Here is a 26,959-nt window from a genome sequence, read left to right as displayed (position 1 = left end):
TGTAAATAAGTTATTTCTGTTTAACAAATTTGCCAAAAATTCTGTTTTCGCTTTGTCATTATAGGGTATTGTGTGTAGATTGCTGAGGATATTGTTTTACCATTTTAGAATAAGGCTGTACCAAAATGTGGGAAGAGTCAGCGGGGTCTGAATACTTTCCCGAAGGCTCTGGATTTAACTCTATGTTCTCAGGAAGACAGTCAACACTCGGTGTAACCAGTAATAGACTCTCATTCTGAATGATCACACAACGGAGGACAATTTCTTATTGGTCACTGTGACACACGACACCCAACTATAACTAGTAGGTACATTCTCTGCCTGGACAACTGCTGCAGGGCAGTCCAAGGACAACAAGGGACCGACAGACATTCGGAGAGAGGGAGAGAGAGAGAGAGAGAGCCCTCCAGAGAGAGAGAGAGAGACAGAGAGAGAGAGAGACAGAGAATGAGTCTCTCTAGAGACGGGAGAGAGAGACCATGCATTAAGAGTCTCTAGAGAGAGGAGCCCTCCACCATGCATTAATGAGTCTCTCTAGAGAGAGCAGAGAGAGAGAGAGAGAGAGAGAGAGAGCAGCAGAGAGAGAGTCTCTAGAGAGGGGGGAGCCCTCCACCATGCATTAATGAGTCTCTCTAGAGAGAGAGGTTGAGAGACCATGCATTAAGAGAGAGAGAGAGACAGACAGAGAGAGAGGACACTGACTGACTGATCAGCTGTCTGACTCCAAATCCCCCAACACATCTTCTGATCAAGCTGCAGCAGTGACTTCAGGAGAAGAAACTCACACAAAAGGTTTTTTTTGTCGTTGTCTTGTCTCCTGTTCACCACCTGTTGTCCTGTAGTCAGGTGTGTTGTTCTAGAGCTTCATGATGCAGACGATGCAGACCCAGATGATGCAGAACCAGACGATGCAGAGCAAGACGATGCAGAACCAGACGATGCAGAGCCAGACGATGCAGAACCAGACGATGCAGAGCCAGACGATGCAGACATCAGTAGACTATAATAATGGATACACGATGCAGACATCAGTAGACTATAATAATGGATACACGATGCAGATGCAGGAACAGCAGAATAATGACTACACCATCCAGGATGACGAGTGGGACAGAGACCTGCTCCTGGACCCCGCCTGGGAGAAACAGCAGAGAAAGGTTAGATCCTTCACTATTTGGTATATCCTAAAGGTTAGATCCTTCACTGTTTGGTATATGCTACAGGGGTTGCCCTCCAAGGTCAGATCCTTCACTATTTGGTATATCCTAAAGGTTAGATCCTTCACTATTTGGTATATCCTAAAGGTTAGATCCTTCACTATTTGGTATATCCTAAAGGTTAGATCCTTCACTATTTGGTATATCCTAAAGGTCAGATCCTTCACTGTTTGTCTTGTCTGTTCATTCATATGTCCACATTGTGTGAAGGTTTTACTGTCGTCAAGTGAGGAAGAGGAAGAGGAAGTCACTGAATGTCAAAACACAGCAGTAGTAGAAGGGCTGATCAACTCTCCTAGTTACCATGTTATGAATATTTATTATTATTATTATTAATTAATATTTAAGCTATTGCACATAAAAAAAATAAAAAAATAAAACGTTTTAATTCTAGGCCTACAAAGAGAGGTCAGAGGGCAGAGGTCAGAGGGCAGAGGTCAGAGGGCAGAGGTCAGAGGGCAGAGGTCAGAGGGCAGAGGTCAGAGGTCAGAGGGCAGAGGAAGTATTTCCTGACAGTCAATGGGAAGTTGATGTTTTTTTTTAACATGACAGCACTATTAAAAGGCACATAAAATACGGATCACTTTACTGAGAAGAACAACACCAAGTACAGTGTGAGAGACACTATGTGGGCAACGCACCAGGCAGACATGACAGCCAAGACAACAATACCTCCCAGGCAGTCAGGCAGCATAGCAACGACCTGTGCTGCCATACCTTCGATTCGCGTGTTTTATGAGAACTGTCGACAGATGTCTGGTAACACAGAATGTCCTCGAGGCCCGAAGCGGGAACAGAATGGATGCCACATGCTAATTATAACTAAGGACTAAAAGGGGGTTATACAGAGTTGGCTCAGACGATGTCCTTGGTCCTCGGTTGGCACGGGAGAACAGTGTCTGTATGGATCAATACTAACCTGATAGATTATGTTCATTTACATCTACAGACTTGTTTTTTTATTTTTTTTTAAATACAATATAAACCTTAGTTTGTGTATTTACATAATCAAATGTACTTTGTCCACTTCGTCTGCTCTAGAATTCATACCCAGACCAGGTAGCTAATAATCTGTCACTGACCTGTCAAGATACCAGAGACAACCTACTGTACCCCTCAGTATAGAACCATGCATTAATGAGTCTCTCTACAGACGGGTTGCCCTCCACCATGCATTAATGAGTCTCTCTACAGGCGGGTTGCCCTCCACCATGCATTAATGAGTCTCTACAGACGGGTTGCCCTCCACCATGCATTAATGAGTCTCTACAGGCGGGTTGCCCTCCACCATGCATTAATGAGTCTCTCTACAGGCGGGTTGCCCTCCACCATGCATTAATGAGTCTCTACAGACGGGTTGCCCTCCACCATGCATTAATGAGTCTCTACAGACGGGTTGCCCTCCACCATGCATTAATGAGTCTCTACAGACGGGTTGCCCTCCACCATGCATTAATGAGTCTCTCTACAGACGGGTTGCCCTCCACCATGCATTAATGAGTCTCTCTACAGACGGGTTGCCCTCCACCATGCATTAATGAGTCTCTCTACAGACGGGTTGCCCTCCACCATGCATTAATGAGTCTCTCTACAGACGGGTTGCCCTCCACCATGCATTAATGAGTCTCTCTACAGACGGGTTGCCCTCCACCATGCATTAATGAGTCTCTCTACAGACGGGTTGCCCTCCACCATGCATTAATGAGTCTCTCTACAGACGGGTTGCCCTCCACCATGCATTAATGAGTCTCTCTACAGACGGGTTGCCCTCCACCATGCATTAATGAGTCTCTCTACAGACGGGTTGCCCTCCACCATGCATTAATGAGTCTCTACAGACGGGTTGCCCTCCACCATGCATTAATGAGTCTCTCTACAGACGGGTTGCCCTCCACCATGCATTAATGAGTCTCTCTACAGAGTCGGGTTGCCCTCCACCATGCATTAATGAGTCTCTCTACAGACGGGTTGCCCTCCACCATGCATTAATGAGTCTCTACAGACGGGTTGCCCTCCACCATGCATTAATGAGTCTCTCTACAGACGGGTTGCCCTCCACCATGCATTAATGAGTCTCTACAGACGGGTTGCCCTCCACCATGCATTAATGAGTCTCTCTACAGACGGGTTGCCCTCCACCATGCATTAATGAGTCTCTACAGACGGGTTGCCCTCCACCATGCATTAATGAGTCTCTACAGACGGGTTGCCCTCCACCATCCACCATGCATTAATGAGTCTCTACAGACGGGTTGCCCTCCACCATGCATTAATGAGTCTCTCTACAGACGGGTTGCCCTCCACCATGCATTAATGAGTCTCTCTACAGACGGGTTGCCCTCCACCATGCATTAATGAGTCTCTCTACAGACGGGTTGCCCTCCACCATGCATTAATGAGTCTCTCTACAGACGGGTTGCCCTCCACCATGCATTAATGAGTCTCTCTACAGACGGGTTGCCCTCCACCATGCATTAATGAGTCTCTCTACAGACGGGTTGCCCTCCACCATGCATTAATGAGTCTCTCTACAGACGGGTTGCCCTCCACCATGCATTAATGAGTCTCTCTACAGACGGGTTGCCCTCCACCATGCATTAATGAGTCTCTACAGACGGGTTGCCCTCCACCATGCATTAATGAGTCTCTACAGACGGGTTGCCCTCCACCATGCATTAATGAGTCTCTACAGACGGGTTGCCCTCCACCATGCATTAATGAGTCTCTCTACAGACGGGTTGCCCTCCACCATGCATTAATGAGTCTCTCTACAGACGGGTTGCCCTCCACCATGCATTAATGAGTCTCTACAGACGGGTTGCCCTCCACCATGCATTAATGAGTCTCTCTACAGACGGGTTGCCCTCCACCATGCATTAATGAGTCTCTACAGACGGGTTGCCCTCCACCATGCATTAATGAGTCTCTCTACAGACGGGTTGCCCTCCACCATGCATTAATGAGTCTCTCTACAGGCGGGTTGCCCTCCACCATGCATTAATGAGTCTCTACAGGCGGGTTGCCCTCCACCATGCATTAATGAGTCTCTACAGACGGGTTGCCCTCCACCATGCATTAATGAGTCTCTCTACAGACGGGTTGCCCTCCACCATGCATTAATGAGTCTCTCTACAGACAGGTTGCCCTCCACCATGCATTAATGAGTCTCTCTACAGGCGGGTTGCCCTCCACCATGCATTAATGAGTCTCTCTACAGACGGGTTGCCCTCCACCATGCATTAATGAGTCTCTCTACAGACGGGTTGCCCTCCACCATGCATTAATGAGTCTCTCTACAGACGGGTTGCCCTCCACCATGTATTAATGAGTCTCTCTACAGACGGGTTGCCCTCCACCATGCATTAATGAGTCTCTCTACAGACGGGTTGCCCTCCACCATGCATTAATGAGTCTCTCTACAGACGGGTTGCCCTCCACCATGTATCAATGTTCCTGGTGCTGTAGCCCTGAGGCTGGAACTACTGAGACATAAGTGCATTAATAGACTATTAAACATGACATTAAACATGAATGGCAGGGCTTCCTTCCCTGCCTATGGTCCTGCCAGACAGAGACAATAAATATAGCAGTGACCACAGAGAGCATGATAAACCCTGGAGGGGTCGTAACTATGGGGAGCAGCTATGTTAAACCCTGGAGGGGTTCCATTGGAAAGTCTATATTTATTGTAAACATTTACAGAACCATTTGATTTATTTGGCTCAATGAGACTTTGATCTGTCTTCCTGAATGACCATTGAAGTGTCCTTAGTTCACACCTCTGATGTTCTGCATGGTGATGGAGATGGATGCAGCCAGTTTCCCGGGCATGCCGAAGGCCTTGTAACCCAGCTGTTCATAGACCAGCGACCCTCCTTCATTGGCTGTCTTTAGAAGCAAGTGCACAGAGTACAGGGAGAAGATGGACACAGCCACCAGTAGAATTCTGGGGAGCAGCTATGATAAACCCTGGAGGGGTCGTAACTATGGGGAGCAGCTATGATAAACCCTGGAGGGGTCGTAACTATGGGGAGCAGCTATGATAAACCCTGGAGGGGTCGTAACTATGGGGAGCAGCTATGATAAACCCTGGAGGGGTCGTAACTATGGGGAGCAGCTATGATAAACCCTGGAGGGGTCGTAACTATGGGGAGCAGCTATGATAAACCCTGGAGGGGTCGTAACTATGGGGAGCAGCTATGATAAACCCTGGAGGGGTCTTAACTATGGGGAGCAGCTATGATAAACCCTGGAGGGGTCGTAACTATGGGGAGCAGCTATGATAAACCCTGGAGGGGTCGTAACTATGGGGAGCAGCTATGTTAAACCCTGGGGGGGTCTTAACTATGGGGAGAAGCTGTGATAAACCCTGGAGGGGTCTTAACTATGGGGAGCAGCTATGTTAAACCCTGGAGGGGTCTTAACTATGGGGAGCAGCTATGTTAAACCCTGGAGGGGTCTTAACTATGGTGAGCAGCTATGTTAAACCCTGGAGGGGTCTTAACTATGGGGAGCAGCTATGTTAAACCCTGGAGGGGTCGTAACTATGGGGAGCAGCTATGTTAAACCCTGGAGGGGTCTTAACTATTGGGAGCAGCTATGTTAAACCCTGGAGGGGTCTTAACTATGGTGAGCAGCTATGTTAAACCCTGGAGGGGTCTAACTATGGGGAGCAGCTATGTTAAACCCTGGAGGGGTCGTAACTATGGGGAGCAGCTATGATAAACCCTGGAGGGGTCTTAACTATGGGGAGCAGCTATGTTAAACCCTGGAGGGGTCGTAACTATGGGGAGCAGCTATGTTAAACCCTGGAGGGGTCTTAACTATGGGGAGCAGCTATGTTAAACCCTGGAGGGGTCTTAACTATGGGGAGCAGCTATGTTAAACCCTGGAGGGGTTCCATTGGAAAGTCTATAACTATTTACAGAACCATTTGATTTATTTGGCTCAATGAGACTTTGATCTGTCTTCCTGAATGACCATTGAAGTGTCCTTAGTTCTCACCTCCGATGTTCTGCATGGTGATGGAGATGGATGCAGCCAGTTTCCCGGGCATGCCGAAGGCCTTGTAACCCAGCTGTTCATAGACCAGCGACCCTCCTTCATTGGCTGTCTTTAGAAGCAAGTGCACAGAGTACAGGGAGAAGATGGACACAGCCACCAGTAGAATTCTGGGGAGCAGCTATGATAAACCCTGGAGGGGTCGTAACTATGGGGAGCAGCTATGATAAACCCTGGAGGGGTCGTAACTATGGGGAGCAGCTATGATAAACCCTGGAGGGGTCGTAACTATGGGGAGCAGCTATGATAAACCCTGGAGGGGTCGTAACTATGGGGAGCAGCTATGATAAACCCTGGAGGGGTCGTAACTATGGGGAGCAGCTATGATAACCCCTGGAGGGGTCGTAACTATGGGGAGCAGCTATGATAAACCCTGGAGGGGTCGTAACTATGGGGAGCAGCTATGATAAACCCTGGAGGGGTCGTAACTATGGGGAGCAGCTATGATAAACCCTGGAGGGGTCGTAACTATGGGGAGCAGCTATGTGTTAAACCCTGGAGGGTCTTAACTATGGGGAGAAGCTGTGATAAACCCTGGAGGGGTCTTAACTATGGGGAGCAGCTATGTTAAACCCTGGAGGGGTCTTAACTATGGGGAGCAGCTATGTTAAACCCTGGAGGGGTCTTAACTATGGGGAGCAGCTATGTTAAACCCTGGAGGGGTCTTAACTATGGGGAGCAGCTATGTTAAACCCTGGAGGGGTCCAGTAACTATGGGGAGCAGCTATGGTTAAACCCTGGAGGGGTCTTAACTATGGGGAGCAGCTATGTTAAACCCTGGAGGGGTCTTAACTATGGTGAGCAGCTATGTTAAACCCTGGAGGGGTCTTAACTATGGTGAGCAGCTATGTTAAACCCTGGAGGGGTCCAGTAACTATGGGGAGCAGCTATGTTAAACCCTGGAGGGGTCCAGTAACTATGGGGAGCAGCTATGATAAACCCTGGAGGGGTCCAGCTGTAACTATGGGGAGCAGCTATGATAAACCCTGGAGGGGTCTTAACTATGGTGAGCAGCTATGTTAAACCCTGGAGGGGTCGTAACTATGGGGAGCAGCTATGTTAAACCCTGGAGGGGTCGTAACTATGGGGAGCAGCTATGATAAACCCTGGAGGGGTCGTAACTATGGGGAGCAGCTATGATAAACCCTGGAGGGGTCTTAACTATGGGGAGCAGCTATGTTAAACCCTGGAGGTGTCTTAACTATGGGGAGCAGCTATGTTAAACCCTGGAGGGGTCTTAACTATGGTGAGCAGCTATGATAAACCCTGGAGGGGTCGTAACTATGGGGAGCAGCTATGTTAAACCCTGGAGGGGTCGTAACTATGGGGAGCAGCTATGTTAAACCCTGGAGGGGTCGTAACTATGGGGAAAGCACGTCCCCATTACCAGGTCATTGTATTTCAGGATCTGGGTTCTGACCATAGAGACGTATAGTTCTGACAGACTATTTTTGTCCCAACAGTGTCTGTTCAAATGGTGTTGTCCAGTGTCCAAATGCCACCCAATATTCTCTACAGTCCACTACTGTAGACCAGGGCTGGTCAAAAGTAGTGCACTATTATAAGGGAATAGGGTGCCATTTGTTCCTGCTAGCACAACTGTGTTAAGGATTACAGGAGCCTTTATGCATAACAAATGAGCTGGATAACAAACACAATATTGGATTGAATATGGTGTTGTCCAGCTGTCCAATATGGTGTTGTCCAGCTGTCCAATATGGTGTTGTCCAGCTGTCCAATATGGTGTTGTCCAGCTGTCCAATATGGTGTTGTCCAGCTGTCCAATATGGTGCTGTCCAGCTGTCCAATATGGTGTTGTCCAGCTGTCCAATATGGTGTTGTCCAATATGGTGTTGTCCAGCTGTCCAATATGGTGTTGTCCAGCTGTCCAATATGGTGCTTGTCCAGCTGTCCAATATGGTGTTGTCCAGCTGTCCAATATGGTGTTGTCCAGCTGTCCAATATGGTGTTGTCCAGCTGTCCAATATGGTGTTGTCCAGCTGTCCAATATGGTGTTGTCCAGCTGTCCAATATGGTGTTGTCCAATATGGTGTTGTCCAGCTGTCCAATATGGTGCTGTCCAGCTGTCCAATATGGTGCTGTCCAGCTGTCCAATATGGTGTTGTCCAGCTGTCCAATATGGTGCTGTCCAGCTGTCCAATATGGTCCAGCTGTCCAATATGGTGTTGTCCAGCTGTCCAATATGGTGTTGTCCAGCTGTCCAATATGGTGTTGTCCAGCTGTCCAATATGGTGTTGTCCAGCTGTCCAATATGGTGTTGTCCAGCTGTCCAATATGGTGTTGTCCAGCTGTCCAATATGGTGTTGTCCAGCTGTCCAATATGGTGCTGTCCAGCTGTCCAATATGGTGTTGTCCAGCTGTCCAATATGGTGTTGTCCAGCTGTCCAATATGGTGTTGTCCAGCTGTCCAATATGGTGTTGTCCAGCTGTCCAATATGGTGTTGTCCAGCTGTCCAATATGGTGTTGTCCAATATGGTGTTGTCCAGCTGTCCAATATGGTGTTGTCCAGCTGTCCAATATGGTGTTGTCCAGCTGTCCAATATGGTGTTGTCCAGCTGTCCAATATGGTGTTGTCCAGCTGTCCAATATGGTGTTGTCCAGCTGTCCAATATGGTGTTGTCCAGCTGTCCAATATGGTGTTGTCCAGCTGTCCAATATGGTGTTGTCCAGCTGTCCAATATGGTGTTGTCCAGCTGTCCAATATGGTGTTGTCCAATATGGTGTTGTCCAGCTGTCCAATATGGTGTTGTCCAGCTGTCCAATATGGTGTTGTCCAATATGGTGTTGTCCAGCTGTCCAATATGGTGTTGTCCAGCAATATGGTGTTGTCCAATATGGTGTTGTCCAGCTGTCCAATATGGTGTTGTCCAGCTGTCCAATATGGTGTTGTCCAGCTGTCCAATATGGTGTTGTCCAGCTGTCCAATATGGTGTTCCAGCTGTCCAGGTGTTGTCCAGCTCCAATATGGTGTTGTCCAGCTGTCCAATATGGTGTTGTCCAGCTGTCCAAATATGGTGTGTCCAGCTGTCCAATATGGTGTTGTCCAGCTGTCCAATATGGTGTTGTCCAATATGCTGTCCAATATGGTGTTGTCCAGCTGTCCATATGGTGCTGTCCAGCTGTCCAATATGGTGTTGTCCAGCTGTCCAATATGGTGTTGTCCAGCTGTCCAATATGGTGTTGTCCAATATGGTGTTGTCCAGCTGTCCAATATGGTGTTGTCCAGCTGTCCAATATGGTGTTGTCCAATATGGTGTTGTCCAATATGGTGTTGTCCAGCTGTCCAATATGGTGCTGTCCAGCTGTCCAATATGGTGTTGTCCAGCTGTCCAATATGGTGTTGTCCAATATGGTGTTGTCCAGCTGTCCAATATGGTGTTGTCCAGCTGTCCAATATGGTGTTGTCCAGCTGTCCAATATGGTGTTGTCCAGCTGTCCAATATGGTGTTGTCCAATATGGTGCTGTCCAATATGGTGTTGTCCAGCTGTCCAATATGGTGCTGTCCAGCTGTCCAATATGGTGTTGTCCAGCTGTCCAATATGGTGTTGTCCAGCTGTCCAATATGGTGCTGTCCAGCTGTCCAATATGGTGTTGTCCAGCTGTCCAATATGGTGTTGTCCAGCTGTCCAATATGGTGTTGTCCAGCTGTCCAATATGGTGTTGTCCAGCTGTCCAATATGGTGTTGTCCAGCTGTCCAATATGGTGTTGTCCAGCTGTCCAATATGGTGTTGTCCAGCTGTCCAATATGGTGTTGTCCAGCTGTCCAATATGGTGTTGTCCAGCTGTCCAATATGGTGTTGTCCAGCTGTCCAATATGGTGCTGTCCAATATGGTGTTGTCCAGCTGTCCAATATGGTGTTGTCCATATGGTGTTGTCCAAATATGGTGTTGTCCAGCTGTCCAATATGGTGTTGTCCAGCTGTCCAATATGGTGTTGTCCAATATGGTGTTGTCCAGCTGTCCAATATGGTGTTGTCCAGCTGTCCAATATGGTGTTGTCCAGCTGTCCAATATGGTGTTGTCCAGCTGTCCAATATGGTGTTGTCCAGCTGTCCAATATGGTGTTGTCCAGCTGTCCAATATGGTGTTGTCCAGCTGTCCAATATGGTGTTGTCCATATGGTGTTGTCCAGCTGTCCAATATGGTGTTGTCCAGTGTGTCCAATATGGTGTTGTCCAGCTGTCCAATATGGTGTGTCCAGCTGTCCAATATGGTGTTGTCCAATGTCCAATATGGTGTTGTCCAGCTGTCCAATATGGTGTTGTCCAGCTGTCCAATATGGTGTTGTCCAGCTGTCCAATATGGTGTTGTCCAGCTGTCCAATATGGTGTTGTCCAGCTGTCCAATATGGTGTTGTCCAGCTGTCCAATATGGTGTTGTCCAGCTGTCCAATATGGTGTTGTCCAGCTGTCCAATATGGTGTTGTCCAGCTGTCCAATATGGTGTTGTCCAATATGGTGTTGTCCAGCTGTCCAATATGGTGTTGTCCAGCTGTCCAATATGGTGTTGTCCAGCTGTCCAATATGGTGTTGTCCAGCTGTCCAATATGGTGTTGTCCAGCTGTCCAATATGGTGTTGTCCAGCTGTCCAATATGGTGTTGTCCAATATGGTGTTGTCCAGCTGTCCAATATGGTGTTGTCCAATATGGTGTTGTCCAGCTGTCCAATATGGTGTTGTCCAGCTGTCCAATATGGTGTTGTCCAGCTGTCCAATATGGTGTTGTCCAATATGGTGTTGTCCAGCTGTCCAATATGGTGTTGTCCAATATGGTGTTGTCCAGCTGTCCAATATGGTGTTGTCCAATATGGTGTTGTCCAGCTGTCCAATATGGTGTTGTCCAATATGGTGTTGTCCAGCTGTCCAATATGGTGTTGTCCAATATGGTGTTGTCCAGCTGTCCAATATGGTGTTGTCCAATATGGTGTTGTCCAGCTGTCCAATATGGTGTTGTCCAATATGGTGTTGTCCAGCTGTCCAATATGGTGTTGTCCAAATATGGTGTTGTCCAATATGGTGTTGTCCAGCTGTCCAGCGCACCAGGCAGTGAGACAGAGACATTATATTTAAATAAGCAGGTATTCTAAACTAGACTCACAGCTAGGGCACACGGACTCCCTCTCGGGGTCAGGTCTAAACCCCTTCATTTCCTGTTTTACAGCCTCAGACTCCCTCTCGGGGTCAGGCCTGAACCCCTTCATTTCCTGTTTTACAGCCTCAGACTCCCTCTCGGGGTCAGGCCTGAACCCCTTCATTTCCTGTTTTACAGCCTCAGAGTCCCTTTACGGCCGCGCTCGGCAACTCCATCTGAGAACTGAGCCATCACTCAGGAACACCACAGGAGACAAGAAGGGGAGGTTTATAGTGCCGTTTGAGATGCGGTTTAGTACCTGGTCACATTCCCTCCCATTCGTTCCCAACCGTCCTTCTGGACTTGAGAATTTTACACAAACATGAAAACATTTGTTATGAAGTTTATTCTCTGATTCCTGTTAAGTTGACAGTCTGCCACGGTGTCACTGCCCCCATAGTGACGCAGTCCTATTGAACCAACAGGGGGCGCTATAGTTCTACCATTGACTCATATGACTTGACTGTACGGTATATTGGGGGCTGACATATGGAATTGTTTTAAGATGGTCATCCCTATTAATCTGACATGTGGAATTGTTTTAAGAGCGTCCTCCTTCCTACTAATCTGACACATGGAATTGTTTTAAGAGCGTCCTCCTTCCTACTTATCTGACACATGGAATTGTTTTAAGAGCGTCCTCCTTCCTACTAATCTGACACATGGAATTGTTTTAAGAGCGTCCTCCTTCCTACTTATCTGACACATGGAATTGTTTTAAGAGCGTCCTTCTTCCTACTAATCTGACACATGGAATTGTTTTAAGAGCGTCCTCCTTCCTTCCACATGGAATTGTTTTAAGAGCTTATAATCTGACACATGGAATTGTTTTAAGAGCGTTCTTCTTCCTACTAATCTGACACATGGAATTGTTTTAAGAGCGTCCTCCTTCCTACTTATCTGACACATGGAATTGTTTTAAGAGCGTCCTCCTTCCTACTTATCTGACACATGGAATTGTTTTAAGAGCGTCCTCCTTCCTACTAATCTGACACATGGAATTGTTTTAAGAGGGTCCTCCCTCCTACTAATCTGACATATGGAATTGTTTTAAGATGGTCCTACCATGGATCATTTAGCTGTATGATTTGGAATTTTAGGACCTCTGTAGGTCAAAAAATACAAATAAAATATAAAATATTGAATTTGGCCTTTACCACTATAGCCCATAGAAACACATTGATTAACACATTAATAAATAGCAAAACAGGCAGTAAAAAATGAATAATAAGAACTAAGGTTTTGAGGCCTCCTTAGTGGCGTAGTGGTCTAAGTAGTAGTGGTCTAAGGCACTGCATCACAGTGCTGGCTGTGCCACTAGAGATTCTGGGTTCGAGTCCAGGCTCTGTCTCAGTGGTCTAAGGCTGTGCCACTAGAGATTCTGGGTTCGAGTCCAGGCTCTGTAGCAGCCAGCCGCGACTGGGACGGTCCATGGGGCGGCGCACAATTGACCCAGCGCCGTCCGGGTTACGGGAGGGTTTGACCGGCAGGGATGTTCTTTTCCCATCGTGCACTAGCGACTCCTGTGGCGTCCCGGGTGCAGTGCACGCTGACACGGTCACCAGGTGTACAGTGTTTTCTCTGACACATTTGGTGCGGCTGGCTTCCCGGGTTAAGTGGGCCTTGTGTCAAGAAGCAGTGCGACTTGGTTGGGTCGTGTTTCTGAGGATGCACGGCTCTCAACCTTCGCCTCTCCCGAGTCCGTACGGAAGTTGCAGCGATGAGACAAGACTGTAGCTACCAATATGGGGAGAAGAAAGGGGTCAAAAAATAAATAATAATTAACAAGGTTTTGAAGTGTCTGTCCTCCGAGGAGAGAAAGCTCTGGAAATATTGACGTTTTTTGGGACACATACAGTCAGGTCCATAAATATTTGGACCTTGACCAAATTATTATAATTATAGCTGTCTACCACAGCATATTGGAGTGGACATTGACCAAGTTATTATAATTATAGCTGTTTACCACAGCATATTGCAGTGGACATTGAATCATGAATATGAGCAGGAAGTGCTTTTAGCTTTAACTTGAGGTTATTTACATCGAGATCGGGTGAAAGGTCGTAGGAATCACATCACATGTAATATGTGCCCCCCCCCCTTTTAAAGGGACCAAAAGTAATTGGACAATTGCCTGCTCAGGTGTTCCATGGCCAGGTGTGTTCTTCCCTCATTAGTTCATTTACAGGTAAAAGGTCACGTGTGACATTTGCATTGGGAATCTGTTGCTGTTTAACCTTTAATATGAAGTCCAGAGAGCCGTCACTGCCAGTGAAGCAAGACATTACTGGGCTGAAAAAAATCAAAAACAAACCCCTCAGAGAGACAGCAAAAACACGAGGTCCAAATCAACTATTTGGTACATTCTTTAATAAACAGAAAGAACAAACTGGTGAGCTCAGGAACCAAAAGGCCCAGAAGAGAAACGGAAAACAACTGTGGTGGATGACAGAATCATTCTTTCCATGGAGAAGAAAAACCCCTTTTTCACAACAGTCGTCCAGATCAAGAACAGCCTCCAGGAGGCTGGCGTATCTGTGTCAAAGTCAACAACCAAGAGAAGACTTCAACAGAGTAAAGACAGACGGTTTACCACAAGACTGCAAACCTCAAAAACAGGAAGACCACATTAGAGTTTGCCATAACAACATGTAAAAAATCATTTCAAAAGCCTGTACAGTTCTGGAACAACATCCTGATGAGAGATGAGACAAAGATCAACTTGTACCAGAACGATAGGAAGAGAAGAGAATGGAGAAGCATAACACCTCCTCTGTGAAGCATGGAGGAGTAAATACAGAGGGTTTACCAGAACGATGGGAAGAGAAGAGAATGGAGAAGCATAACACCTCCTCTGTGAAGCATGGAGGAGTAAATACAGAGGGTTTACCAGAACGATGGGAAGAGAAGAGAATGGAGAAGCATAACACCTCCTCTGTGAAGCATGGAGGAGTAAATACAGAGGGTTTACCAGAACGATGGGAAGAGAAGAGAATGGAGAAGCATAACACCTCCTCTGTGAAGCATGGAGGAGTAAATACAGAGGGTTTACCAGAACGATGGGAAGAGAAGAGAATGGAGAAGCATAACACCTCCTCGGTGAAGCATGGAGGAGTAAATACAGAGGGTTTACCAGAACTATGGGAAGAGAAGAGAATGGAGAAGCATAACACCTCCTCTGTGAAGCATGGAGGAGTAAATACAGAGGGTTTACCAGAACGATGGGAAGAGAAGAGAATGGAGAAGCATAACACCTCTTCTGTGAAGCATGGAGGAGGTGGTGTTATGGCATGGGCGGCTGCCGAGGGAACTGGTTCCCTTGTAGCATGGAGGTGGTGGTGTTATGGCATGGGCGACTGCCGAGGGAACTGGTTCCCTTGTAGCATGGAGGAGGTGGTGTTATGGCATGGGCGACTGCCGAGGGAACTGGTTCCCTTGTATTTAGTGATGATGTGACTGCTGATAAAAAAACAGCACTATGAATTCTGAAGTGTTAATGTTATTATCTGCTCAGATTCAGCCAAATGCTTCAAAACTCATTGGACGGCGCTTCACAGTGCAGATGGACATTGACCCCGAAGCAATACTGTGAAAGCAAACCAATCCTTGTATAAGGCACCACAGTATCTCTACTTGCACATTCATCTTCTGCACATTCTACCATTCCAGTGTTTTAATTGCTATATTGTAATTACTTGGCCACCATGAACCTATTTATTGCCTTACCTCTCTTATCCTTCCTCATGTACACATGCTGTATATAGATTTTCTACTGTATTATTGACTGTATGTTTGTTTTACTCCATGTGTAACTCTGTGTTGTTGTTTGTGTCGAACTGCTTTGCTTCATCTTGACCAGGTCGCAGTTGTAAATGAGAACTTGTTCTCAACTAGCCTACCTGGTTAAATAAAGGTGTTCTCAACTGGCCTACCTGGTTAAATAAAGGTGTTCTCAACTAGCCTACCTGGTTAAATAAAGGTGTTCTCAACTAGCCTACCTGGTTAAATAAAGGTGTTCTCAACTGGCCTACCTGGTTAAATAAAGGTGTTCTCAACTAGCCTACCTGGTTAAATAAAGGTGTTCTCAACTAGCCTACCTGGTTAAATAAAGGTGTTCTCAACTGGCCTACCTGGTTAAATAAAGGTGTTCTCAACTAGCCTACCAGGTTAAATAAAGGTGTTCTCAACTGGCCTACCTGGTTAAATAAAGGTGTTCTCAACTAGCCTACCAGGTTAAATAAAGGTGTTCTCAACTAGCCTACCAGGTTAAATAAAGGTGTTCTCAACTAGCCTACCTGGTTAAATAAAGGTGTTCTCAACTAGCCTACCAGGTTAAATAAAGGTGTTCTCAACTGGCCTACCTGGTTAAATAAAGGTGTTCTCAACTGGCCTACCTGGTTAAATAAAGGTGTTCTCAACTAGCCTACCAGGTTAAATAAAGGTATTCTCAACTAGCCTACCTGGTTAAATAAAGGTGTTCTCAACTAGCCTACCAGGTTAAATAAAGGTGTTCTCAACTAGCCTACCTGGTTAAATAAAGGTGTTCTCAACTAGCCTACCAGGTTAAATAAAGGTGTTCTCAACTGGCCTACCAGGTTACTGATGGATTTTGATGGGGATTGTCACGGATCAATCCGGAACTTTCATTACGCACACCTGTCCCCTACAACCGCTGATTAGTACTTGTATAAGTGTGCCCTTTGGTTTCCCTTGTCTGTCCATTATTGTTCCAATGTCCGTTGGTGCGTGTGAGTGCCTGTGCTGTGTGTTTCTGGGCTTTCGTGTCCTCGTGGATTGCGTCGATGATTACGGGTCTCGTCCCGTAGTGTTAATCATTGTGTGTTATTTATTTATCCTCGCTCTTTTGTTTTGGGATTTCTACCCTGTGTTTTGTTTTACGTGTCTGTTTGGTCTTCGCCCCCCGTGTCTTTATAAAAAAAAAACTTAATACGCATTCCTGCGCCTGTCTCCCGAATCTCTTCATACCAACGTGACAGGGATTGTCTTTTCTTTTTTAAATTAGATTCACACACTGGTGCGTCAATAGACTCTTAATCAGACTATTCCAGTACTGAGTAGGTATTTACTGTTGCTAGTTTCCCTTGTACTAGGAAACATATGGGACTACAGGTAGCCTAGTGGTTAGAGTGGAGGGACTACAGGTAGCCTAGTGGTTAGAGTGGAGGGACTACAGGTAGCCTAGTGGTTAGAGTGGAGGGACTACAGGTAGCCTAGTGGTTAGAGTGGAGGGACGACAGGTAGCCTAGTGGTTAGAGTGGAGGGACTACAGGTAGCCTAGTGGTTAGAGTGGAGGGACTACAGGTAGCCTAGTGGTTAGAGTGGAGGGACTACAGGTAGCCTAGTGGTTAGAGTGGAGGGACGACAGGTAGCCTAGTGGTTAGAGTGGAGGGACGACAGGTAGCCTAGTGGTTAGAGTGGAGGGACTACAGGTAGCCTAGTGGTTAGAGTGGAGGGACGACAGGTAGCCTAGTGGTTAGAGTGGAGGGACGACAGGTAGCCTAGTGGTTAGAGTGGAGGGACGACAGGTAGCCTAGTGGTTAGAGTGGAGGGACTACAGGTAGCCTAGTGGTTAGAGTGGAGGGACTACAGGTAGCCTAGTGGTTAGAGTGGAGGGACGACAGGTAGCCTAGTGGTTAGAGTGGAGGGACGGCAGGTAGCCTAGTGGTTAGAGTGGAGGGACTACAGGTAGCCTAGTGGTTAGAGTGGAGGGACTACAGGTAGCCTAGTGGTTAGAGTGGAGGGACGACAGGTAGCCTAGTGGTTAGAGTGGAGGGACGACAGGTAGCCTAGTGGTTAGAGTGGAGGGACTACAGGTAGCCTAGTGGTTAGAGTGGAGGGACGACAGGTAGCCTAGTGGTTAGAGTGGAGGGACGGCAGGTAGCCTAGTGGTTAGAGTGGAGGGACGACAGGTAGCCTAGTGGTTAGAGTGGAGGGACGACAGGTAGCCTAGTGGTTAGAGTGGAGGGACGGCAGGTAGCCTAGTGGTGGGGCCTGTAACCGAAAGGTTGCTGGATCGAATCCCCCGAGCTGACAAGGTAAAAATCTGTCATTCTGCCACTGAACAAGGCAGTTTACCCACTGTTCCCCTGAACAAGGCAGTTTACAGAACAGACCTTGTGAATAACACTGTGCCGCGGACACAGGCAGAGAGGGAGACATGCCAGAGGGAGAACAGACCTTGTGGATTACACCGTGCCGCGGACACAGGCAGAGAGGGAAAACAGACCTTGTGAATTACACTGTGCCGCGGACACAGGCAGAGAGGGAGACATGCCAGAGGGAGAACAGACCTTGTGAATTACACTGTGCCGCGGACACAGGCAGAGAGGGAGACATGCCAGAGGGAGAACAGACCTTGTGAATTACACTGTGCCGCGGACACAGGCAGAGAGGGAGACATGCCAGAGGGAGAACAGACCTTGTCACTCCTGGCAGAGGGTTATGGGAACGGACTGTATTGGTTTTCAGGAGGGTCCAAAATCAGCCTCAATGCTCTCTCTACCCTCTCTATGACTACAGGTTATAACTACAGGTTATAACAGGAAAACACTGCTCTCTACCCTCTCTATAACTACAGGTTATAACAGAAAAACACTGCTCTCTACCCTCTCTATAACTACAGGTTATAACAGGAAAACACTGCTCTCTACCCTCTCTATAACTACAGGTTATAACTACAGGTTATAACAGGAAAACACTGCTCTCTCTACCCTCTCTATAACTACAGGTTATAACAGGAAAACACTGCTCTCTCTACCCTCTCTATAACTACAGGTTATAACAGGAAAACACTGCTCTCTCTACCCTCTCTATAACTACAGGTTATAACAGGAAAACACTGCTCTCTCTACCCTCTCTATGACTACAGGTTATAACTACAGGTTATAACAGGAAAACACTGCTCTCTACCCTCTCTATAACTACAGGTTATAACTACAGGTTATAACAGGAAAACACTGCTCTCTACCCTCTCTATAACTACAGGTTATAACAGGAAAACACTGTTCTCTACCCTCTCTATAACTACAGGTTATAACAGGAAAACACTGCTCTCTACCCTCTCTATAACTACAGGTTATAACTACAGGTTATAACAGGAAAACACTGCTCTCTACCCTCTCTATAACTTACAGGTTATAACTACAGGTTATAACAGGAAAACACTGCTCTCTACCCTCTCTATGAATATAGGTTATAACTACAGGTTATAACTACAGGTTATAACAGGAAAACACAGCTTTATACAGAGGATGGATAAAGATAACCCCCAAGCACTTTTCTTCCCAGAGCTCAAAGCCATCCCTCCGTGCCATGTATGTTGTCTGGTAAATGATACCCCAATAACGCTCTCTGACCACCGATTCATGGGTCTGAACGAGCGGCCAGCTGTCTGTGTGTAACCGATGTGAAACGGCTAGCTAGTTAGCGGTGGTGGGCGCTAATAGCGTTTCAATCGGGTGACGTCACTCGCTCTGAGACCTAGAAGTAGTTGTTCCCTTTTGCTCTGCAAGGGCCGCGGGCGTTTTGTTGTGGCGAGATGGGCAACGATGCTTCGTGGGTGTCAGTTGTTGATGTGTGCAGAGGGTCCCCGGTTCGAGCCCCGGTCGGGGCGAGGTCTACGGACGAAAGTTAAACCTGGTTACATGTGCAACCGAGGCCCTTCCCAGTGTACTGTACACGGTAAAGTGTTGACAGAGATCGCTTTGTTTACAGACAAAACGCCAAGACACGTGAAAGAGTCAGACACAAGGACTAACCTGTGTTGATTGAACTCGTTGTTGAGCCGTACGTCTGTTGTGCTCAGACTTTCACAGCCTGGTGCAACTCTCACCTGAGGAAGGCTGGGACTGGGATTGAGAACATCGAGGAGGACTTCAGGAACGGACTGAAACTCATGCTGCTGCTTGAAGTCATTTCTGGTGAGTGTGTGTGTGTGTGTGTGTGTGTGTGTGTGTGTGTGTGTGTGTGTGTGTGTGTGTGTGTGTGTGTGTGTGTGTGTGTGTGTGTGTGTGTGTGTGTGTGTGTGTGTGTGTGTGTGTGTGTGTGTGTGTGTGTGTGTCTGTGCGTGTCTGTGCGTGTGTCTGTGCGTGTGTGTGCGTGTGTGTGCGTGTGTGTGCGTGATGTTATTCTGTGGTGTGTGTGTGATAGTTATTCTGAAAGGTGTGCCCGAAAGACTTCCCATGTCGTCAAGGTGAAAGACTTCGCATGTCTCCTCTTCCTCAGGTGAAAGACTTCCCATGTCTCCTCTTCCTCAGGTGAAAGACTTCCCATGTCTCCTCTTCCTCAGGTGAAAGACTTCCCATGTCTCCTCTTCCTCAGGTGAAAGACTTCCCATGTCTCCTCTTCCTCAGGTGAAAGACTTCCCATGTCTCCTCTTCCTCAGGTGAAAGACTTCCCATGTCTCCTCTTCCTCAGGTGAAAGACTTCCCATGTCTCCTCTTCCTCAGGTGAAAGACTTCCATGTCTCCTCTTCCTCAGGTGAAAGACATGTCTCCTCTTCCTCAGGTGAAAGACTTCCCATGTCTCCTCTTCCTCAGGTGAAAGACTTCCCATGTCTCCTCTTCCTCAGGTGAAAGACTTCCCATGTCTCCTCTTCCTCAGGTGAAAGACTTCCCATGTCTCCTCTTCCTCAGGTGAAAGACTTCCCATGTCTCCTCTTCCTCAGGTGAAAGACTTCCCATGTCTCCTCTTCCTCAGGTGAAAGACTTCCCAAACCAGACCTCAGGTGAAAGACTTCCCATGTCTCCTCCACAGGTGAAAGATAAACCAGACGTCAACACAAGATAGCCAAGCTCTGGAGTACATCACCAGCAAAGGATTCAAGCTCTCCATTGGAGCTGAAGGTACATTATAGATCTATTTCACCAGCTGAAGGTACATTATAGATCTATTTCACCACAGCTGAAGGTATGTTATAGATCTATTTCACCACAGAAGGTACATTATAGATCTATTTCACCACAGCTGAAGGTACATTATAGATCTATTTCACCACAGCTGAAGGTACATTATTATAAGGTATGTTATCTATTTCACCACAGCTGAAGGTACATTATCTATTTCACCACAGATCTATTTCACCACAGCTGAAGGTACATTATAGATCTATTTCACCACAGCTGAAGGTACATTATAGATCTATTTCAACACAGCTGAAGGTACATTATAGATCTATTTCACCACAGCTGAAGGTATATTATAGATCTATTTCACCACAGCTGAAGGTATGTTATAGATCTATTTCACCACAGCTGAAGGTATATTATAGATCTATTTCACCACAGCTGAAGGTACATTATAGATCTATTTCACCACAGCTGAAGGTACATTATAGATCTATTTCACCACAGCTGAAGGTACATTATAGATCTATTTCACCACAGCTGAAGGTATGTTATAGATCTATTTCACCACAGCTGAAGGTATATTATAGATCTATTTCACCACAGCTGAAGGTACATTATAGATCTATTTCACCACAGCTGAAGGTACTATTTCATAGATCTATTTCACCACAGCTGAAGGTATGTTATAGATCTATTTCACCACAGCTGAAGGTAAGATCTATTTCACCACAGTGAAGGTATATTATAGATCTAAGGTTTCACCACAGCTGAAGGTACATTATAGATCTATTTCACCACAGCTGAAGGTACATTATAGATCTATTTCACCACAGCTGAAGGTACATTATAGATCTATTTCACCACAGCTGAAGGTACATTATAGATCTATTTCACCACAGCTGAAGGTATATTATAGATCTATTTCACCACAGCTGAAGGTACATTATAGATCTATTTCACCACAGCTGAAGGTACATTATAATTTTCTGAAGGTACAGTCCACAGAAACACTATTTCAGTAAGGTATTTATAGATCTATTTCAGTATACTTATAATTTTCAATCTGCAAAAAATCTGCAAAAACACGACAGTAATTACCATAGTGTATACTACAGTTTTCTTTTATTTATTCTCCGTTAACTGTAAGTACTACCTAATACTACAGCAAATACTATAGTATACTGTGGAATAAATACTATAGTATTCACTGCAGGGTTTTTGTGGACTTTAGGACTTCAGTATTTGGATTTGATTGTCTAATTGTATGTTGAAGTACTGCACTGTTAAAAAACAATATATATATTTTTTTACTTGAAAATCAATCTGTAGATTTTCCTAATTCCATTTTGTGCCAGGATGTAAAACGTCTGTTTTGGTAGATGTGTGAACATATCAGAATACTGAAACTTACAAAATACCTGAAAATGATTTACTTACAAAATACCTGCTGTTAACTTTAAAATGATTTACTTACAAAATACCTGCTGTTAACTTTAAAATGATTTACTTACAAAATACCTGCTGTTAACTTTAAAATGATTTACTTACAAAATACCTGCTGTTAACTTTAAAATGATTTACTTACAAAATACCTGCTGTTAACTTTAAAATGATTTACCCAAAGAGAGTATAAAGAAGATTTTCAGTGCTTGTTACTTTTTAGTCCGCAAAAACACTACAGTGAATACTATAGTATTTATACCACAGTATACTATAGTATTTACACCACAGTATACTATAGTATTTATACCACAATATACTATACTATTTACACCACAGTATACTATAGTATTTACACCACAGTATACTATAGTATTTAATACCACAGTATATTATAGTATTTACACCACAGTATACTATAGTATTTATACCACAGTATACTATAGTAGTTATACCATGGTATACTATAGTATTTACACCACAGTATACTATAGTATTTATACCATGGTATACTATAGTATTTATACCACAGTATACTATAGTATTTATACCACAGTATACTATACTATTTACATCACAGTATACTATAGTATTTACACCACAGTATACTATAGTATTTACACCACTGTATACTATAGTATTTACACCACAGTATACTATAGGTTTTATACCATGGTATACTATAGTATTTACACCACAGTATACTATTATTTATACCACAGTATATTATAGTATTTTTATACTATAGTATTTAAACATGGTATACTATAGTATTTACACCACCATACTACAGTATTTATACCACAGTATACTATAGTATTTATACCACAGTATACTATAGTATTTATACCACAGTATACTATAGTATTTACACCACAGTATACTATAGTATTTATACCACAGTATACTATAGTATTTATACCACAGTATACTATAGTATTTATACCACAGTATACTATAGTATTTACACCACAGTATACTATAGTATTTATACCACAGTATACTATAGTATTTATACCACAGTATACTATAGTATTTATACCACAGTATACTATATATTTATACCACAGTATTCTATAGTATTTATACCACAGTATTCTATAGTATTTATACCACAGTATTCTATAGTATTTATACCACAGTATTCTATAGTATTTATACCACAGTATTTAGTATTTACACCACAGTATTCTATAGTATTTATACCACAGTATTCTATAGTATTTACACCACAGTATACTATAGTATTTATACCACAGTATATCTATAGTATTTATACCACAGTATTCTATAGTATTTATACCACAGTAGTCTATAGTATTTACACCACAGTATACTACAGTATTTATACCACAGTATATTATAGTATTTATACCATGGTATACTATAGTATTTATACCACAGTATACTATAGTATTTACACCACAGTATACTATAGGTTTTATACCATGCTATACTATAGTATTTACACCACAGTATACTACAGTATTTATACCACAGTATATTATAGTATTTATACCACAGTATACTATAGTATTTATACCATGGTATACTATAGTATTTACACCACAGTATACTACAGTATTTACACCACAGTATACTATAGTATTTATACCATGGTATACTATATTATTTATACCACAGTATACTATAGTATTTATACCACAGTATACTATAGTATTTACACCACAGTATACTATAGTATTTATACCACAGTATAATATAGTATTTACACCACAGTATACTATAGTATTTACACCACAGTATACTATAGGTTTTATACCATGGTATACTATAGTATTTATACCACAGTATACTATAGTATTTATACCACAGTATATTATAGTATTTATACCACAGTATACTATAGTATTTATACCACAGTATTCTATAGTATTTATACCACAGTATAGTATTTACTATAGTATTTATACCACAGTATACTATAGTATTTATACCACAGTATTCTATAGTATTTATACCACAGTATTCTATAGTATTTATACCACAGTATTCTATAGTATTTATACCACAGTATTCTATAGTATTTATACCACAGTATTCTATAGTATTTATACCACAGTATTCTATAGTATTTATACCACAGTATTCTATAGTATTTATACCACAGTATTCTATAGTATTTATACCACAGTATTCTATAGTATTTATACCACAGTATTCTATAGTATTTATACCACAGTATTCTATAGTATTTATACCACAGTATTCTATAGTATTTATACCACAGTATACTATAGTATTTATACCACAGTATACTATAGTATTTATACCACAGTATACTATAGTATTTATACCACAGTATTCTATAGTATTTATACCACAGTATACTATAGTATTTACACCACAGTATACTATAGTATTTATACCACAGTATTCTATAGTATTTATACCACAGTATACTATAGTATTTATACCACAGTATTCTATAGTATTTATACCACAGTATTCTATAGTATTTATACCACAGTATTCTATAGTATTTATACCACAGTATTCTATAGTATTTATACCACAGTATACTATAGTATTTATACCACAGTATACTATAGCATTTGTTTAATGTGTGCTCTGTGTGTCATTTAACATTGCATGTAGTTTGTATTCCAGTATATTATATCGACCATCCAATAAGACAAACTTACTGGAGGAATAGAGAACACAGGGACCTGGTTGAGAAAGACCGGGACGTCTCCATGACGACTGCATTACTGACCTGTTTCTCCTGCAGAGATTGTGGACGGCAACATTAAGATGACTCTGGGAATGATCTGGACCATCATTCTGCGCTTCGCCATCCAGGACATCTCAGTGGAAGGTTAGTTAATATAGTCATGTAGTTATAGTGTATAGTATGTTATCTCAGTGGAAGGTTAGATAATATAGTCATGTAGTTATAGTGTATAGTATGTTATCTCCATGGTTAGTTAATATAGTCATGTAGTTATAGTGTATAGTATGTTATCTCAGTGGAAGGTTAGATAATATAGTCATGTAGTTATAGTGTATAGTATGTTATCTCAGTGGAAGGTTAGATAATATAGTCATGTAGTTATAGTGTATAGTATGTTATCTCAGTGGAAGGTTAGTTAATATAGTCATGTAGTTATAGTGTATAGTATGTTATCTCCAAGGTTAGATAATATAGTCATGTAGTTATAGTGTATAGTATGTTATCTCCAAGGTTAGTTAATATAGTCATGTAGTTATAGTGTATAGTATGTTATCTCCAAGGTTAGATAATATAGTCATGTAGTTATAGTGTATAGTATGTTATCTCAGTGGAAGGTTAGATAATATAGTCATGTAGTTATAGTGTATAGTATGTTATCTCAGATAATATAGTCATGTAGTTATAGTGTATAGTATGTTATCTCAGTGGAAGGTTAGTTAATATAGTCATGTAGTTATAGTGTATAGTATGTTATCTCCAAGGTTAGTTAATATAGTCATGTAGTTATAGTGTATAGTATGTTATCTCAGTGGAAGGTTAGATAATATAGTCATGTAGTTATAGTGTATAGTATGTTATCTCCAAGGTTAGATAATATAGTCATGTAGTTATAGTGTATAGTATGTTATCTCCAAGGTTAGTTAATATAGTCATGTAGTTATAGTGTATAGTATGTTATCTCCAAGGTTAGATAATATAGTCATGTAGTTATAGTGTATAGTATGTTATCTCCAAGGTTAGTTAATATAGTCATGTAGTTATAGTGTATAGTATGTTATCTCCAAGGTTAGAAGGTTAGATAATATAGTCATGTAGTTATAGTGTATAGTATGTTATCTCAGTGGAAGGTTAGTTAATATAGTCATGTAGTTATAGTGTATAGTATGTTATCTCCAAGGTTAGATAATATAGTCATGTAGTTATAGTGTATAGTATGTTATCTCCAAGGTTAGTTAATATAGTCATGTAGTTATAGTGTATAGTATGTTATCTCAGTGGAAGGTTAGATAATATAGTCATGTAGTTATAGTGTATAGTATGTTATCTCCAAGGTTAGTTAATATAGTCATGTAGTTATAGTGTATAGTATGTTATCTCCAAGGTTAGTTAATATAGTCATGTAGTTATAGTGTATAGTATGTTATCTCCAAGGTTAGTTAATATAGTCATGTAGTTATAGTGTATAGTATGTTATCTCAGTGGAAGGTTAGATAATATAGTCATGTAGTTATAGTGTATAGTATGTTATCTCCAAGGTTAGTTAATATAGTCATGTAGTTATAGTGTATAGTATGTTATCTCAGTGGAAGGTTAGATAATATAGTCATGTAGTTATAGTGTATAGTATGTTATCTCAGTGGAAGGTTAGTTAATATAGTCATGTAGTTATAGTGTATAGTATGTTATCTCCAAGGTTAGTTAATATAGTCATGTAGTTATAGTGTATAGTATGTTATCTCCAAGGTTAGTTAATATAGTCATGTAGTTATAGTGTATAGTATGTTATCTCAGTGGAAGGTTAGATAATATAGTCATGTAGTTATAGTGTATAGTATGTTATCTCAGTTAGGTCAAGGTTAGTTAATATAGTCATGTAGTTATAGTGTATAGTATGTTATCTCCAAGGTTAGTTAATATAGTCATGTAGTTATAGTGTATAGTATGTTATCTCCAAGGTTAGTTAATATAGTCATGTAGTTATAGTGTATAGTATGTTATCTCCAGTGGAAGGTTAGATAATATAGTCATGTAGTTATAGTGTATAGTATGTTATCTCAGTGGAAGGTTAGATAATATAGTCATGTAGTTATAGTGTATAGTATGTTATCTCCAAGGTTAGTTAATATAGTCATGTAGTTATAGTGTATAGTATGTTATCTCCAAGGTTAGATAATATAGTCATGTAGTTATAGTGTATAGTATGTTATCTCAGTGGAAGGTTAGATAATATAGTCATGTAGTTATAGTGTATAGTATGTTATCTCCAAGGTTAGTTAATATAGTCATGTAGTTATAGTGTATAGTATGTTATCTCCAAGGTTAGATAATATAGTCATGTAGTTATAGTGTATAGTATGTTATCTCCAAGGTTAGATAATATAGTCATGTAGTTATAGTGTATAGTATGTTATCTCCAAGGTTAGATAATATAGTCATGTAGTTATAGTGTATAGTATGTTATCTCCAAGGTTAGATAATATAGTCATGTAGTTATAGTGTATAGTATGTTATCTCCAAGGTTAGTTA

At 42.8% G+C, this 26,959-nt stretch overlaps 1 pseudogene; it reads left to right on the top strand.

The window, feature by feature from the left end:
* Positions 1–669: 669 nt before the first annotated feature.
* Positions 670–26,959, top strand: part of LOC124018708 — a 72,286-nt pseudogene continuing 45,996 nt past the window's right edge.

Source organism: Oncorhynchus gorbuscha, unplaced genomic scaffold (genome assembly GCF_021184085.1).
Source record: "Oncorhynchus gorbuscha isolate QuinsamMale2020 ecotype Even-year unplaced genomic scaffold, OgorEven_v1.0 Un_scaffold_569, whole genome shotgun sequence".
NCBI lineage: Eukaryota > Metazoa > Chordata > Actinopteri > Salmoniformes > Salmonidae > Oncorhynchus > Oncorhynchus gorbuscha.
The sequence above is the reverse complement of the archived record's forward strand: the minus strand, read 5'-3'. Positions and strand labels throughout refer to the sequence as shown.